Source organism: Felis catus, chromosome C2 (assembly GCF_018350175.1).
Source record: "Felis catus isolate Fca126 chromosome C2, F.catus_Fca126_mat1.0, whole genome shotgun sequence".
Lineage (NCBI taxonomy): Eukaryota > Metazoa > Chordata > Mammalia > Carnivora > Felidae > Felis > Felis catus.
Window position 1 is genome coordinate 39,128,331 of NC_058376.1, and position 19,254 is coordinate 39,147,584.

The window sequence follows — 19,254 nt, forward strand, 5'->3', positions numbered from 1 at the left end:
AATAGAAAAAAATGACTTTTTAAAGAAGGCCCATCTTAACACAATTTTCCCTAGAGACTATTTTGAAAGGCTTTCCACTTTAAAAAACATATTTTAACATTTTTTAAAAAACACCCTGAGAATAGTCTTTGAAGGTTAGAAAAGACATTAAGCTTTCAAGAGTTGGTATAGATCTATACAAGGTCACTACTAATTTGCTCAGAGTGGCCAACATTTAAAGCAGGTATAGATGAATATAAACCAAGATATTTATGCACAATATTTAACAAAAGAGGAGAGGTACAGTTGCTTTGCAATCTATCCCAAAATGTAAGGAGAAAAATCTCATTTTGCTTAGCATGGTGCCTTGCATATTTTTTTGATGGATTCATTTTCATCATGCCACTCCATATTTTTAAAATAAAAGGATAGGTATATTAATTTATCTTATTCATCTCTGATTTGGAAAGGACCTTGATAGTTTCTGATGCCATAGTGTTGTTAGCAATGGAAGGAATTTGTACTACTATTTACTTTAAAATGAAATAAACAGAAAGAAGGACAGAAAATTCTTTTAAGTTTATAATCACATTTGTTCTCAAACTTAATTACAGAAATCAAAATGTGTATTTTTTTGGCTTACAGACTACAAATGATTGCCCAAATTCAGGATGATAGTAATGTCGAAGGCATGCGTTGTTGGTAAGAGGAGAACAAAGAAGGCAAGAATCTCAGAGAAGTATCTTGGGACCTCGATTGTTCTAAGACTTTATCTTTTAGGCTGAGTTGCTGGGTATAAAGGTATTTTATTATCTACTTTTGGTATGCTTCAAGTATTTCATAATTTAAGAAAGGCATTTTTAATTGACCCTCTGCTGTCAAATATAAGACTTATGTAGGCTTGGGACTGGGGTTCGTAGGAAAGACTCAACAGAAGAAACCTTCAAGTTATAACTGACGGCAGTTTAAAAAGCTTATTTTTCTTTCTCCCTTAATAAACCACTTGAAAAAATTATATAACCTCTCTAGCTATATTTTCAAAGGAAACTTTAATGCTCTTTTTATAGAAGGACAGGAATTTGCATTATAAATCAGATAGAGAAACTTAATCCTTGCTACGTTTTCTGGGTTACTGTTTATTTTTCTTGGTAAAGCAGAATGACCTACACTACATGAAAATGATAATAGCTGCAATTTATTAAGGTCTTATTATGATCAAGGCCTACTTCTTATTTATCATTTATCCTTATAGTGACCCTATGAGTAGGTGGTTAACTTTACAAAAAAATTAAAAAAAAATACTTAGGCAGAGAATGATTTTTTTTTTCAGATTTATGCTAGTAAGTGACAGATTCAGTGTTCCAATGAAAGCGTGTCAGATTCCAAAATTTTTGCTCTTCCCTCATAAATCAAGTGTTCCACCAATGACAAAATACCAATAAGATCACGAGTTAAGTAATTGAAAGTTTTTTTTTCTTCTATTGGTTACTTTTGAGTACCTGGGACCATTGATTCTGCTCTATGATAACTTATAAGTATTGGGCATTTTGGAGTAAGAAACAGTTTTAAAGAGAAGATCTATTTGGATTTTCTAGAAACAATGAGCCCATTACAAAAGGAGGAACATTTTTACATTCTAATCCAACCATATAAATAGGACTCCTTCCATTTTACTAACAAAAGGAATGACTTGTTTACTGTTTACTGAGATTTTTCAAGTAGTACAATTCTGACTTTCAGTGATATATATGATTATTGTTGTAGCTAACATTTGAGTATTCCACTATGTATCAGCCACCATGTTTACTGCTTTATATAAATTATCTAATTTTGAGAACAACCTCTTACAGTACATGCCAGTCCTACCCTCTCATTTGACTCTTGAAGAGATCTTGGAAGCTACTCAAAGCCATGAATCTATTAAATGTAGCTGGGCATCTAATCACACACAGTCCAACCCCAAATCCCTTACCCTGAACCACTATGATGCACTGCCTCTCATTCTGCAGCTATGGGTACAGATGCACAAGGGAAAGGCTGTACAAAGACATGGATAAGAGTACACAGTTATTCAAGCTGTATATATATACAAATCTGGTTAAGGGCAGTGCTAAAATGTTTTTACTCTGAGAATTCTACTTCCAGAAATCTGGTTTCAGCTTGCTAATCAAAGACTACAAATGTATACTGTGTAAATAATATTAGATATTGGAGGTTATTGGAAACTGCCACGTTCTTAGATGTATACTACCAAACTTTTTTTTTTAACAAGGTAACAATTCTGCTGATATTTTCTTTAGAATGGGATATGCTGCAGAAAGAGACAAAATTGATGTTTCACATTTATGGACTGTTTCACACTTATAGACTATTGGTAGATTTATTGAAATTCCTCTCTGTAGCCAAGTGAGAATTTAGCTACAATCAAATGCTGAAAAGAAGATGCAGCTTTTTGAGTGTAGCATTGTTATGTTAAAATGTTTAGGTCCATTTTCATGATGATAATTAAAAATATATATTAAAGAATTAAGTTTCAACTGCAATTAACTGTGGCTTAGAGGATAAGACAGTGAAGGATTTCTCGTTCTTGTGTAAATGTTGAATAAACGTTCAACTCCTTGGGGAAATAACTTGAATGTCCATTGATTTTACTAGTACGGTAATTAAATACGTTCCCTAAGGAAATCTACTTTAGTGTGTTGTAAAGATGCCTATTGTCTGTGCATCTTGAGCCAGGTATCTGTTTCCTGGTTGTTGGTCTTGGGATTGCTCACTGTCCTTATGATTATTACCTACACAGGAGGATCTGGGTCTTTCTTTTCTCTTTGAAGTTCATCTGTATTTTCCCTAAACATCTTTTCTGTAAGATGGACGATCTGTAGAAAGTCAGGGAAAACAAAATGTAAAGTTTATTTAGGATTCAACAAAGGATCTCCTACTGATATTAAGGACAATTAAAAAAATTTTAAAGTTTTCAATAGAGTTAACTGCTTTCCCCAAACAAAAGGATATTCTTCCTTTTCTTTCCTCTGTTGTATCCTAGCTCTAAAGATTGTCAATTAACTCTGTAATAAGTACTACCGGGGAGAAGGGGAATTGATAAAAGGATACATTCCTTCCTTCATTGATTTTATATTCTATTAAATAAATTCATCAGTTTTCCTGTTTTTCTGGAGCACAGATCCTCTGACTACAAACAGTCATTTAACATTTAACATCATAATTATTGGGTGGTAGGTTGATGTAGACTTTTATGTAATATCATACATTTTATCTAAACTGTCTGTGGTACCCATAATAGGAAGCCTTCAACACAGCAATGATCATTGAATGCCAAAAATTTGTGAGAGACACTGACAATGCAACAGACTCCTGCCTCCAGGGAATGGACAAAGTGGGTAAAGATATGGACTGGGGAATATGAAATTACAATGATATTAAATGAATGTAATCATGAGAGAAGTAAAAGAGGAATCTTGTAGGAGAAACCCCTCTTTTTAGAGAGATGGCCCAAGTCACCTAGAGAGTGAGAGAGTATATAAGTTGAAAAACCTTTGAAAAAGGTAACCAAAGGGTAAAAAGGGGGACAGAAGAGAATGTGCCACAAGAGGGAGGAACACATTCAAAAGCTCATAAGCCTTCTAGATTTTACTGCAGAGTATAGAAAGCTACAAAGAGCATCATTTCTACGTTTACAGTGTGGAGTGGCTGGAGGACATACAAATAAGGGGACTTGACATATGTTTGCAGATCTTTTCACCATCAACCCTATGAGATGCTCACAAAGTATTAAGAATACAGAGAAAGAATCCGAGTTAGTGCACACTTAGGTGAGGAGAAAGAGCAACTTCTGTGCAAGGGACGTAAAGATCTGCCCAGTTTTTCTCTATCTCTCCTATGGAAAAATGCTCTATTCTCTGAGAGAAAGGTCATCCAAAACAGACATCCTTGGTCACTGGTGAAAATCCAATTTAATCAGAGCAACAGACAGATCAGAGAAAGGGACAACTCTTCTACCCTTGGAGGAGAGACAGGAATATATGCCAGACCCAGATCCCTTCAAAGTTCATGAGTCAGAAGTAATGAAAAGGTCATATGCTCTCTACCCAGGGACATGGTTTCCACCTACATTTGAATCAGAATAGAGAACACACACCTTTTCCAGTGTTAATTCATTGTGTAAACATTTTTTAAAAATCATATGATTTATTTTAATAGAAGAAAATCATCATTGTCAAATTTTTTTCAGCAAATTAAGGACAGGAAAAAAGTCTTAGCCTATAAAAAGTATCTGTAAGATATCTACAGGTGACATATTTAATGGTGAAAGTTTTTCTTTCAACTGGGAACAAGTCTCATACTCTGGTTTCTCTTCAGATTGAATAAATAATTGGGAACAAGTCTGCCTTACCACTCCTGTTAAACATTATAGTAAATGCCTTAGTGTAATAACACAAGGAAAAGAAATAAGAGGTGTTTACATTGGGAAGAAAATACAACTGCCTCTATTTACAGATGACACAATTGTCTATGTAGAAAATCTCAAAGGATCTATACAAAAAACTTCTAAAAGTGACAAGTGAGTTTAGAAAGGGCTCAGAATACAAGGCCAAATACAAAAAATCATTTGTAGCTCTAGTAACTACTAATTATTAATTGGAAAATGTTTTGAAGTATCACTTACAGTTGTATTACAAAAAGAATTATTTATGTACAAATCTAACAAAGAATGTTCAGGATCTATATGCTGAAAAGTACAAAACATTGATGAAAGAAATTGAAGGCCTAAATAACTAGAGATATGCTAGGTCTGTGGCTCAGAAGATTCCATAGTTTAAAATATTCTTTTTTTTTTCCCCTCAATGGGTCTGTAGATTCAATACATCCAGTCAAGATTAAAGCAGTTTATCTGTAGATATTGACAAGCTGTTCTAAAATTTTCATAGCAAGACAAAAAGAACTAGGAGAAGAAAAACGTATTTTTTTAAAAAAAAGGAAGAAACAAATTTTGAAAGCTCACATGAAGATTTTAAGACTTACTGTAATTCTGCACTAATCAGGGTGAGTGGAAAAACACTTAGAACAAGAGAACAGAGGATCAAGGAATAGACTCACCTATTTGCTGTCCACTTATTTTTGACAAAGATGAAAAGGCAATTCAATGTGGAAAAATAATCTTTCAAAAGATAATGGAACATTTATACATTTTTAACAAGCAATGGTGCAACATTTATACATTAATAATAAGCCTTAACCTGTATAACCTGTATATCTTACCTTATACTAAAAACTAGATTAAGATAAGACAAAGATGCAAGATTATAGATATACTGAAGGAAAACATAGGAAAATTACTTGTAATAATCAGGCAAATAATTTTATCTTCTTCCTTAATATAGGATACCAAAGCATAATCCATACAATAAAAAATTGAATTTTATTAAAGTTAAAATATTTTCCTTTAAGAAAGACAAATTTTTAAAATTTTTTTCAATGTTCACTCACTTTTGAGAGACAGAAAGTGAGTGGTGGAGGGGGAAGGAGGGAGAGAAGGAGGGAGAGGGGGAGAGAGAGAGAGAGAGAGAGAGACAGACAGACGGACCCCAAAGTAGGCTCCAGGCTCTGAGATGCCAGCACAGAGCCCAACGTGGGACTTGAACCCATGAACCATGAGATCACAACCTGAGCCGAAGTCGGACACTTAACCAAGTGAGCCACCCAGGCACCCAAAAAAGACAGTCTGAAGGTAATGAAAAGACAAAAACTGGTAGAAATTATTTGCAAGTCACATTTCTGACATAGTGCATATTTCCTGAATATTTAAATAAGTCTGAAAGCTTAATGACTACCACCACAAAAGCCATAGAAAAAATAGGAAAAAAAATTTAAATAGACATTTCAAAGAAGATAGATGAGTAGTAAATAGGCATAGGAAAAGTCCCCAGCATTATTAGCCACTAGGGAACACAAATAAAAACCGCACTGAGATGTGACTATTCACATAATGGTTAAAATAAAAACATATTGACACTACCAAGATCTGGTAAGGATGTGGAGCAATGGAAACTCCTATCCACTACTGGTACAAAATAAATGTATGGGCACTACAGATAACAATTTGGCTAGTTCTCATGTAGTTAAAAAAGACACTTACATATTGCCACACAGTACAACTTCCAGCTATTTACCCAAGAGAAATAAAAACTTATGTTCACATAAAAACCTGTACCATGGACATTTATAACAGCTTTGTTCATAATCACCCACAGTGGAAACCCATATGTCATTCATCAAATGAATGGATAAACTGTGGTAGAGCCACTAAAGGAATACTACTAACTGATAAAATGGAATACACCATTAATTCATACAACAATATGGAGCAAAATTAAATGTGTTTTGAAAGCTTTGGCTAGATCCACAAAGTCCTATAATGTAGGATTCCATGTAGATTATATTCTGGAAAAGACAAAACCGTAGGATTGAAAATAGATCAGTACACTTTAGCATTGAGGATGGGGAGAAAATGACTAAAAAGGGGCAATTCAGAAAAATTTTGGGAGTGACCAAACTGTTCTGATTCACAATAGTGTTGGCAAATAACTCCACGCATTTGCCAAAATCCATAGGAACTGTAGATCACAGAGAATGTATTTTACTGTATGTAAATAAAAACAAAAAGATGCAGAGATATAAATGACATACAAACTATAACAAATGAACCTATTACTTAAATAACAATGAAGTAGGGAAGAATATAATTGCTGATCTTTGAAAAACAGTAGTTTGACATGATACTGTAAAGATTAAAGACAACAAGAAGTATATGCCAACACTGTACTTTAGCTTTTTTGCTCACGGGATATGTGTTAGCAATCTTGGAACTGCTTTATATGCATAGTAGGTTTCAACATATATACTTATTTGTTATCTGTTTAATCAGAGGGACTAGAAGCAATGGTATTACAGTAACAATGAGCACCTCTAACACTCAGATATCGATTTCTAAGTGCCATTCTCAATGAAGCAACCAAGGCCAAATTGGAGAAGTGGTTGAATCTAGGGCTGAGAGAATGCAAAATAAATTTATAGCATCACATGGACGTTAGAAAACAAGTAATTCAAAAAAAAAAGGGGTAAGAATGTGGAAAAGTCACAGGAGCCATTCTGTAGGAGTTCCTAGTGGCTAAAGCTCAACAACTGTTCAACAATTTGAGCATCACATAATGATACAGCAGCACTGATTATCATCCCTAGAATAAAATCAACATCCATGAATTCATAGTCCTATGAATGAATAAATAAATAAGTGAATAAATGGAAGAGACAGATTTGATTTTTTACTTTTATTTTAAATTCTTAAAAAGTTTACTTATTTTTGGCAGAGAGAGAGCATGAACAGCAGAGGGGCAGAGAGAATGGGAGAGAGAAAACTCCAAGCAGGCTCTGCACAGTCAGCACAGAGCTTGACATGGGCTCAAACTCACGAACCATGAGATTGTGACCTGAGCTGAAATCAAGAGTCACTTAATCAACTGAACCACCCAGGCACCTCAGAGGCAGGTTTTTTTTTTTAAAGAGAAAAAATGTAATATAGGATTGAGAAAAATAAAAAATTACAATCAGAACCCAATTTTTTCAGGCTAGTTCCACCAATGGATGCTAAAATTTGTGGGAAAAAAAACTTTGAGTAACAGTCATTTGCATAGTCTGAAAATCTCTCTCAGATATTTATCAATTATAAATGGAAAACTAACTTTACCATGAAAACCAAAGTTAGTATCAGTAATAAGACATACCAACATCACATACTGTTTCATGTGATGCAATGAGAATGACATATCACTTCTGTGATATTCTTGCCGAACAACGTCAAACCTCAATCTGGAGAGCACACCAGAGAGATTCAAACTGAATGAAATCCCACAAAATAGTTGACCTGTATTCTTGTAGTATTAACATGCTGAAAGATATTAGAAGACTGCGAAACTGACTCAGAAAGGAGTACACAAAGGAGACATGACAACTAAATGTATTATGGGAATCTCCACTAGATCTTGGAATAGAAATAGGACTTTAGTGTAAAAACTGGTAAAAACAGGGGGCCTGGGTGGCTCAGTAGATTGAGCATCTGAATCTTGATTTCACCTCAGGTCATGATCCCAGGTTCATGCTCTGTGCTGCGAGCACAGAGCCTCCAGATTCTCTCTCCTCCTTCCCTTCTGCCCAACTCACAATGCTCTCTAAAATAAAAATTAAAAAAAAAACCACTAGTAAAAACAGTTACAAAGACTGTAATTTCCATAATAGTCGTTACCAATGTTAATTTCATAGTTTTAATGATTGTGCAAGTTGTTAGCCTTAGGGAAAGCTGAATGAACAATATGCAGGACCTCAGTACTATTTTTACAAATATTCTGAAAGTCTAAAATTATTTCAACATAATCAGAAGCCCATAGTCAAGAGAGCATGAAATGCATTGAAAGACCAGTGAAGTTTGACATAGTTGGAGTGCAAAGTGTGAGCTAGAGAGTAGGAACAGATGAAGCTAGAGAGCTAAGCAGAGACCAGATTATACAAAAATATACTATACACTCAGAAATGAAGAAGGAGTCAGGAAGTTTTTGCAAGAGATTAGCATAGGATTTGCATTTTGGAAAGTGTGCACTTACTGAAATTTACAGAATAATTTATAAAGAGCCAAACATGATGATACAGAACCAATTATGAAGAAAGTTCACGTGGGAGAAGGGGAGGCAGCAATATTGTTAGGATGGGTAAAACAGGATAATTTTAGGACAATCTGAGATAAAATAACATTTGTTGATTAAGAGAAAGGAAAGGGGAAGGAAAGGAGTCCAGGATTGCACTCAACATTTCTACTTTAGAAACATTAGGCATTTTGATGTGAGCTGAAAATAGTGCTTTGATGAGTAACTCTTTAAAAATCACCAAGTAATCTAAATCACAAATTCCCTTTCCATCTAAAGACAAAGTATTTGTTCCCTCTCAGATCTCCCTCTCTTTCTCAACGCCATCCCCATTTCTAAGTTGGACTAGAGGTATGACTAACAGTGTCATGAGAGGCAGATAAGAATAGATGCCAAGTGCAAGAAAAGCATTACACCCAGGGAGAAAAAACAGTTTAGTGTTTAAGAGTCTTGGCCCTATAGCTCAACAAGGCTCCAAAGATATTCCCTCCACCTAGTTCATTTTTTTTTTTTTTACTGTTAGTAACTTTCTCTCTCCAAGTCTCCTTTTACACATCTATAAAGTGAGAACAACAAGTGTAACTACTCCTTTAGTTGTCTGAGGGTTAAATAGATGTAAAGGCCTGAGATCAGTGCTTGGCATAGAGTACACTTGAAGTAAATGGTTAAATTCATACAAAGTTGTTTTTATTGTTGGCTTGGTTCTGTTTACCACTTTTCCTCCTTTGAGAAGGAGACAATGAGCTCGCTAAGTGCCTACTTAGTCTGATACTTCACATAGGTCTTGAATTAGTTTGGGGGGAGGGAGCAATAAGGGGACAGTATTTGATTATTTTATTTCCATCCCAGGCTGCACAGGAAATAATGGATTGTGTTATTAACAGTGATGTTAGGGATATCAGCAGTATGTATACAGACATTACTGCTATGTAACATGGTAGATTTTTCTAACAGACTATTTTTGATAGTCTGATAATATATGTATTCTTGGAAAATGCAAACAACATAGAAAGATTTCAAAGTCTAAAACTCCAGTTGTGGTTTTAAGGATGGAATGAAGCACAGATAATATTTTTAATACACATTCCTTGGTAATTAAAAAGTACAGATGTTTCCTTGTCAAAATATTCCTTTTATTATCAGCTATATCAGAGGATATGCTGCCCCAAGTAAAAGAAAATTATGGAAGTAAACACAGATTTAGGGAAATTATTTAAGTTTTGAATATTTGTTTTGGGATGCTTAGTTGATGATATTAGAATGCAAATATCAGGGTTGCAGTTGAATGGCAAGTCTAAAAGGGCAGGAAAATAAATTAGATCAGAAGTATAGATTTAGAATACAGGACATATAGAATAAATGCCATAGATACCCCAGAATAGAAGGCAAACCCTAACTGCATGGCATTATCTCAAAAGGGTATATACAGTTAATAACAAGGCCTATAATAAAACCCCAATGCATTGCTAATCAAATATGGAAATAATTATTTTATAGAACCACTGTTGTATTGGGGGTGTATTATAAAAAATATTCAAATTTTTTGGTATAATCAGGAATAAGTTCACAGGATATAATGGTACTTTATATCCCATGCTAATAGTTTGTTGTAAAAATTGGAAATTCAATAAAATTTACATGGCCATTCAACATTTAAATTAAATGGCTTAATCTGGACAACCTAAAAAAAATCTGTACTTTCCCAGTATATTTTATTCTATTATTTTGCATTAGTGACTTTGTAAGTTCATTTTTATCTTTCATGAGAGCCTAATAACTATTATATGTATTAATATATAGAAAGATAAACAGGCATTGTAGAGCCCATTCCAAAAAGTCCCTATTTTTTCAGGGTTTTTAATCAGGTTTTATTTCTCTAACTCAGTAAATAATGTTTTTGATCAACTGATGTTTTGTAGGATTCTGCTATAGGGACCCCCATATCATTTGATTTATATTTTAGATTTGTAGAGCAAACATTTGTTCATATTGTTTTCTTGTCCAGGCTTCACAACTGCTCACTTGGCATTATGATGGCCGACTGAGCCTAAAAAGGCTTCTTATTATCCTGATCAGTTGCTTTTAATGAGATTTAGATCTGAAAACTAAATGTTTTGGATAAGGCTTTTTACCATCCAGCTTTAACAAGGTGAGCTGGAAGTAAGTCCTGCTACATTCGGCTATAGGAAAGACAACATTTCTGATAATTTCTGACATCACAAGTTAAGATTTCCTACTGCCTAGGGTCAGATGAACCTTCGCTGGGGTAATAACAGTGTTCTCTAAGAGCTAAGATTCTAAGATTTTTACTGAAGCTTATGAAAATGAAATTCCAGACAAGGACATGGCTTTTTCCTCTGGTATCTAAAGGAAATGGCATTTTCTAGACCATTACAAAAATGTTATTGTGTTATTACCACCCATGATTATTCATCTTTGGAATCTTTGAACAAAATTTGAAAATACTGATGGAAATAAGGCGAAGATTCATTGCTCATTAATTGATAGCCTATGCCCCGAGCAGAATTGCTTTTTAAAAATGTAGTCAAAGAATAGTTCTGTGATCTGAGAGGTCATATTTAATCATGCCACAAATTATATCATGTGTATATTTGAGAAACTATGGTGACGAGACCAATAATTTCCGAGGTGTTTTGTGTGTTTTCTTGGTTAGAGTTTCCTGATGTTCTTTATCTATTTGCATCCTATAAATAAAAAGTGTCAGAGCCCTAACTGTATATTAAATCTCTACAGGCCACTGAGAGATCAAGGTTTACAGAGCCTTGATGCTATCAAGTTCCCTAGTAGCAGAAACTGGTACAGATTGTGTCATCTGAGCCATGCTCTGTGAGAGTGTCACACTGATATTTCTGAAAGGCAAATATGATCCTATCACTCCCTGTTTAAAATCCTCCAAATCTCCGTCTGTCTTTCAGGATCAAGTCTAAACTCTAACATGACCTACCTACAAGACATTTCACAATTTGATTTTTGCTCACCCCTTCTCTCATCTTCCTCTTTCCTTCCATTCTAGCCTACAGAGATGCTTAAGTATTTCAAGTCCCTGAGCAATACCATGCTATCGTCTCTGAAGTTTGGGCCTTTGCATTTGCTTTTTGCTTTGCTGTATTATTCCACCTTGCCTAGGTATGTTCTGTTTTTACCTCACAGCACTCATCATCAAATATCAAAAGTGTATGTTTACAAGTCTCTACCCTATCTGAAGAGACAAGAACAGGGTTTCTTCTTCCCAGTTGTGCTAGCCCTACATCTGGATCAGTGCCAAGAATTTTAGAAAGTTTTGACAAACACTCATTCACTTGTTGAATGAATGAATGAATGATGTAATTGCCTCCTGAGTATAGGTTCCAGAGCCAATGCTCAAACTCATGCTGGTTATATCTTAAACCAGCAATAGCATTTCATTCTTAGGATAAGTCAACACACCTGGATCACATCAAACAGTAGAAGTGGGCTACAAATTCTCCCCCAATCCATCTTATCAAAGCAGCTTTCTTTAGGTCACTATAAAAAGCTCTATAACTTGAAAGTTAATATTGAGATAAGCTCAACCTTTGACCCTCTGAAAATCTGAGGATACATTGATCTGCTTGTAGCCCCTTACTTAGAAAATCACTGACTATTTCAAAGGGCAGAGAGGTTATTTTCTTTCCTCAGAAAGTCATTAGATGAATTCTCTGGAAACAAACTCCAAAATGGACAGTTGCATGCAGGTTTATTGGCCCTTGCTCTAAAGAACAACACCTGGAAGCAATTAAGAAATAGTACTGGGCGGAAGAAAAGGTTGAAATGTGGTGTGGTTTCCACAGGTATCTCAGCTACTCTCCACAGGAAGCTCTGGAACTGGGATGATCCTTCCTAATGGCCTCAAGTTGAGGAGAAAGATCTAGGTCTTTGTACTCCCTCACAAACCAACCACACTTTTTCTGAGGAAGATACTAACTTTGGGAAAGGCAGAGCTCTTCTGCTGAGAACAATTCTGGAAGAAAAATTAACAGTGTGCCATCAGCAGCTCACACTCTAAAGAATTATGCTGGAAATTTTCCCAGATGGAGCAAAAGTACATGAAGCAAATGCACCTGAAAGGCATTGGTAAACTGTAACGGATATTGAGGTGGCTGCCCACTTCCTTCCTTCAAGGCTGAGATGATCATTCTTCCAGGTGATAGGGGCCTCGGCAATTGAGGCATAAATATTTTGCTTAGTGCAGGTCATGGTTTTATTCATCCTTCTAGTACCATCTTAGCACCATCTCATGGGATCCTTTCCAAGCTGCTCTATCCTATTTCATGAAGAAGTGTTGTTACTACAACAACAAGTCTCCAAAACTTGAGGACAGACATCTAAAATGTGTCTCAGTAGGCTAAGATTTTCCAGAGCTGTGTTACTTCTGGAGTTTCTTTTTCTTTAAGCTTATGTATTTATTTTTGAGAGAGAGAGAGAGAGAGAGAGAGAGAGAGAGAGAGAGAGAACGAGCGAGCACAAGCTGGGGAGGTACAGAGACAGAGGGAGACACAGAATCTGAAGCTCCAGGCTCTGAGCTGTCAGCACAGAGCTCAATGCAGGGCTCAAACTCACAAACTGTGAGATCATGAACTAAGCTGAAGTCAGATGTTTAACCAACTGAGCCACCCAGGCACCCCTGTTACTTCTGGAATTCCTAGGGTAGGACCCATTATCTTGCCTTTTCCAGCTTTTAGAGGCTGCTCAAATTCCTTGGTGTCTTGCCACTATTTCTTCATCCTCAAAGCAAGCAATAGCATGTTGAATCCTGCTCACCTGGCATCACTCTGATTGAATAGTCATATCTCCTTTCCGGCTTTTGTTTTCTACTCCCTTATAGTGTTAAGAACCGTTATAATTCTACTGAAAAACTTAGATAATCTAGAATAACATTCTCATTTTAAGGTAAGATTAGCAAACTTAGTTCCATTTTCAATTTTAATTCTCCTTAGACAACATGAAAGATGTGAGAGACATGGATTAGGAAGTGGAGATTTATGGAGGTCAGATGGAGGCACCATTGCCCCTACCACAACTGCTTATATATTCAAACAAACAACACCTCTCCCCTAGACCCTTCTCAATCTAGCCTCTCAGGATCTATATATACTTTTCTTGGCCCCTACCAGTAACTTTTGTCTATGTCCTATAGCTTTTTTCAGGGTGCATTCCATTTCCTCCTTTTGTAGTCCCAGCACTGCCTCAGTTGGGTTATGATGTGATTAAACCCAAGTTTTTGGTATGGCAACCCAGACTGGAAGTGGGTATAGAAGCAGAGTGTGTCTGAATCAACTTCTTCTAAGACTGGAACTCTAGCCTTTTAAGGGAGATGTGGATCATTCTCCAAGGCCCCACTGTGTGTAAGGAATCTAGAAATTTAAATGCATTTATCCAGTTCTTATCTTACCTGTGAGACCCTCACAGGGTCTCAGGCCTTTTCAATTAAGACCTTAACCTTTGGATAAACATGCTTGTAGAGTTCAGAATTTGAACTTTTCTTTCTTTTTCCTTCTAAAGCTCCTTTATTCTTATAATTAAATGGTAGGCTTCATGCATAGCTGTTTTGACCTTCAGAGATGAAAATAACTTTATGCTGCTTACAAGGTCATCTAGCTTTCATACTTCACCTAAATTGGTGATTAATCATCTCCAGTCTTTCTTTTTCTTTCCCTAATGTATTAGTATGCAACAAAGAAGGATTTCAGAGTCCTCAAAATACTAATTTCTCTCAACTCTTAGATGTCTGAGATGTTGCAACAGTCAGCACATTCCCTCCCACCATTATTCCATCCCAGTTTAACACCAGTGAAAATTTTAAAATTTCATTGAAACAGCATACCTCCAGTGATATGGTCTTCATTTTCAGCCAGGCATCAGGTAACACAATCCAAAATACCATTTAGTTTATGATTTCTAGGATCATTTCTGGTACAAACTGTCTTAGGTAGGTTTCCCCCCAAAAGACTCTGAAATAGAGATTTATGTGCAGGACTTGTACTGGAGAACATTTCTGGTTGCAAAAAAACTCAAAGGGAGCAAGGAAACAAAATTAGCTAAAAGGAGGAATTGGAAGTTTGTACCTTTGTGACAGAGGTCACTAGCAATCTCATACGCAACTCTGGATTTAAGATCTCCCACTTCAAATCAAGCAAGGGGCTGGGTTTTTATACCCTGCATTGACAAGTCAATAGATATCAGCTGCCCATAATGAAGGAACCACATTCTTGAGCAAATCATTGCTCTCCAGCTGAGAGTAATACCTGGAGAAGAGCTTATCTATGAGCTGTCACCAGCCAGCTTTCCTTTAGCTGGGGACCTGGGTGACTCACTACAGCCTCCACTATCATTATTTCATGATTCACTGAAACCTAGTTTTAAGATTCTTTTTCTAGTAATTCTTCTGAGTCCCTGTTTGATATAGCATTAAAATTTTATGCTACATTTTATTCAAGGATTGCCTATGTACAATTTCATTGCCTATTAAATAAAATATGATAAATAGGAATATGCTGACCTCTGGGCAATATTCAATAACTGATGATAAACTGTGGACTGGATAGGCAATAATGATAGCCACTACTCTTTGCCAGGCATGGTAATCTATTAAATGTCTACTTATATCAGGTGCCATTCTAAGTATTTGGATATTGTCAATGTACCCAGAAGATATAGATCCTTGCCTGCCTGAATTTTATATTACCATGGAGCCAATGACTAAGTATGCATTTAATATTAAAAAAGTAGTATAATTCATCAAAAGGTGATAAGTGGTAATGGAAAAACTCAAAGTAAAAGTGAGTAGAGATGGGTAAGGCATATTGTAATTTTATTTATTTTTTTGTCTTGTTTGTTTGTTTGTTTTTAGATTGTAATTTTAAATTGGTGGTAATGGTAGGAATTAATGAAAAGGTACCAGTCAAGTAAAAATTTGCAGAAGGTATTGGAGTTAGCCATAAACTTTTTTATCTCAGAGAAGAGAATCTCTTGGTTAAAAAAAAAAAAAAAGGCTTATGCAAAGGTCCTATGGCAAGAAGAAAGCTGAAATGGAATAAAGAGTGAAGAGAGCAGAGGAAGATGACATCAAAAAAGTAATGAGGACCATATCATGTTAGATTTTGTAAGCCATTGTGAGATATTGCCATTGACTTTGAATGCAATTAGGTGCTTCCAGAGGGTTTTAAGCAGATCATAACACAATAAGGTTGCTAAAATGATAAAAACCTTGGGGCGCCTGGGTGACTCAGTCAGTTAAGCGTCTGACGTCAGCTCAGGTCATGATCTCGCGGTCCATGGTTTTGAGCCCCATGTCAAGCTCTGTGCTGACAGCTGAGAGCCTGGAGCCTGCTTCGGATTCTGTGTCTCCCTCTCTCTCTCCCCTTCCCCCACTCATGCTCTGTCTCTCTCCATCTCTCAAAAATGAATAAATGTTAAAAAAATTTTAAATAAAACCCTTGTAGAGATTGCCCTGGGAGGTCAACAATGAAAACAGTGAGCTCTATTAAGAGACTAAATTAGACAGCCCTTGAAGTACATGTTTAGTGAGACCAGTGTGATAGCAGATGTGGTCAGATTCTAGAGCCACAGAATCTCCTGAAAGATTTGATATGTGGTGTGGGAAAATGAAAGGACTGAGATCTGAGTGGTTGGAAGGATGAAGTTTCTACCAACTGAGGATTTGGGGCAAAATCACATGTAAAATACTGAATGTCAATTTTGAGATTTCTAAAAAACATTCACCTTAAAATAGGTGGCTAGGTATACATCTGTGGTTTGTAAAAGTGGCCTGGGCTATAGATATAAACCTAAAAGTCATCAATATCTAAACAGTATTTAATGCTAAGAGACTGAATAAGATCACCATAGCAGTGGATACAAATTTAGAAGAGGACCAAGAACAAACATGGAAAATACCAAGGTTGAAAAATGGGCCAGAAATGAGGAGCCCACTAAAGGAAACAGAGTAGCCACCAGTTAGATTTTTTTTAATTTTTTTTAACGTTTATTTATTTTTGAGACAGAGAGACAGAGCATGAATAGGGGATGATCAGAGAGAGGGAGACACAGAATCCGAAACAGGCTCCAGGCTCTGAGCTGTCAGCACAGAGCCTGATGCGGGGCTCGAACTCACGGATTGTGAGATCATGACCTGAGCTGAAGTTGGACACTAACCGACTGAACCACCCAGGCACCCCTAGATTTTTTTTTTAAATGTAGTATCCTGGGGGTGCCTGGTGGCTCAGTGAGTTAAGCATCCAACTCTTGATTTCATCTCAGTCATGATCTCATGGTTCATGAAATCAAGCCCCACATTGGACCCCACAGTGCAGAGCCTGCTGGGGTTCTCTCTCTCCCACTCATGCTCTCTCTCTCTCAAAAATAAATAAATAAACATTTAAAAAAATGTAGTATCCTGGAGGCCAAATAAAAAGTGAATCCAAGGTGAAGTGATTAGTTGGATAATGCTGGTAAAGACTGAGGATTGACTCCTGGTTTCAACACCAAAAATTTCTAAAATAGACAACACATATTGTCTTGAATCCTCAAAACAACAGAACTATTTAAATATTATTGTATTTATTTTACAGAAATAAAATGTAATATCAAATTAGTTAAGTCATTGCCCAGGTAAATATCAGGTATAGAGCTGGATTCTGTTGACTACAAAGCGCATGCTCATTTCACTCAAATATTGGTAATTTTTTAGTGGCAACACTGAAACCAAAATCATGTTTCCATATGACACCACTGAGGGTTCAAGGAAGATGTGGCTATCTGAGTACATCAGCTGGCTATTCTCCGACCTTTAAAGTTACCATTTTCATGTTTTCAATCTTCAGATTTACATATTCAGAAATCACTTTTCTAGTATCTAGTAATCATTGTCTGATTATTCTAGGAGATCCATATGTTGAACAAACTCATAGGTGAATACCAAAAGATATATACTTACTTTATAATGGAGGATGTAAGATTTTGCTATCTATGGCAAACCGTATTCCCTGTGACCAAGTACCTGGGAAGTTAAATTACAGATTTAAATGTAGTTGAGTTTGGATTACTAACAAAGGTAATGGGATGGCTTTGGAGAGATACTCACCTTAAGTCCCAGGGAAGCCCACTATTTACTCTTCTCAAAACAGATGTTTCTTAGTGAAAGGAAATATCAGGTAGACAAAAGTAGAATCACATGGTGCTCAAAAACACTAGCTCTGGAACCAGATAACACTGGTTGAATTCTGAAACTATCTACTTGTAAGAATCTGGAGATTTTTTCCCCCTCAACCTTTCTTTGCCTTTGCTTCTTATGTAAAATAGATATATTAATTTTATCCTGTACACGGTACGACAATAAAGATTAAAGTAAATACTGCACACAATGCATTTGCAAGTGTGATTATTTGAATTGGCTTGTTAGAATCCAGAAGATTTCAATCTCTGACACATTGCTAGATACTCTCGAACCATTTTTATTTTTATCTCAATTGTTTTCTCATACTTTCAGGTACAGTGTCCCTCCTTTGTGGGCACATTTTTCATATATGTAAATGTGTGAAACTGAGGCTTTTTAATTTTTAAACCTGGAAACAATTTGCCTATCACCATTTTATTCTGAATTTGAAAATTAATCAAGGAAAAGCTTTTAGTTTCTTTTTCTAGGGCTATGTGCCTATGAAACAAGAGGGCCCATTAGAAGAACACACTAAAAAAAAATAGAAGATCTGATTGAGGCGCAGTACGGGGGCTTTGTTTTTGTGTCAATTGTGCAAGCTGAGTGTAGAAAGTGAATTCTTCATCATAACAGAAACTATTTTAAAATATAATGTGAAGGAAGAGAAGGTTGTGACACAACTAAGGAGAAAAATACTAGAGACTTAAAAATGATGCAGTGACAATTTCTATGAAGATTTCCTGCATATTTTACAAGGTGAACCTTCTCCTTTTTGCTATAAAAGTGTGTCTAAAGCTCATGTGTATCTTAGCAGTGCATGCAATGGCAAGAAAGGTAGGCAACAGAAAATGCTATGAGTGCAAGTAATATATTTCTGAGCTGCTTGCTGGAAACACTGGTAGGGGACTCAGGTGGTAAGACAAAGAGAAAAAGAAATCCATGAAAGGGAATGATCAAGCAAGCGATTACTGTGGCAACTAAAACTCAATTCTGCCAAGAATCTATGGAATTACAGTGTAGAACACATATCAGAGTCATTCTAACTATGACAAGGAAACTAGGGTCTATAATCATTTATTGAGAACTGCTTATGGGAAGCATTTCTCTTCTTTGTGAGGTTACCATGCTCCCAGGGACAGATAAAAGCCCACAAGCAGAGATTCCATGGTATTTACAGTAAGAAGCCTGTGTAGACAGCGTAGAATGCTAAGAGGGTATGAGACTGACGTCTCTTATGCCTAAAAGGAAGGGGTTGGGGCTTAACATACAATAGGAAGCTCATAAATCTACCCACATTATAAACATATTATCGATAAATTGTAGGTATAATCTGTTATGAGATGGTTAAAAGTTCTGACCTGGACTTCAAAG

At 36.0% G+C, this 19,254-nt stretch overlaps 1 long non-coding RNA gene across 2 annotated transcripts in view; it reads right to left on the bottom strand.

Moving 5' to 3' along the window:
- LOC123379914 overlaps positions 1-14,845 on the bottom strand; it is a 109,335-nt gene extending 94,490 nt beyond the window's left edge. For both annotated transcript variants that reach the window (XR_006584953.1, XR_006584952.1), the window contains exons 1-2: positions 14,795-14,845; positions 14,554-14,680 (exon numbers count right to left, since the gene is read on the bottom strand). This is a non-coding gene — a long non-coding RNA (uncharacterized LOC123379914). The remainder of the gene's footprint in view (positions 1-14,553; positions 14,681-14,794) is intronic.
- Between the last annotated feature and the right edge of the window lie 4,409 nt (positions 14,846-19,254).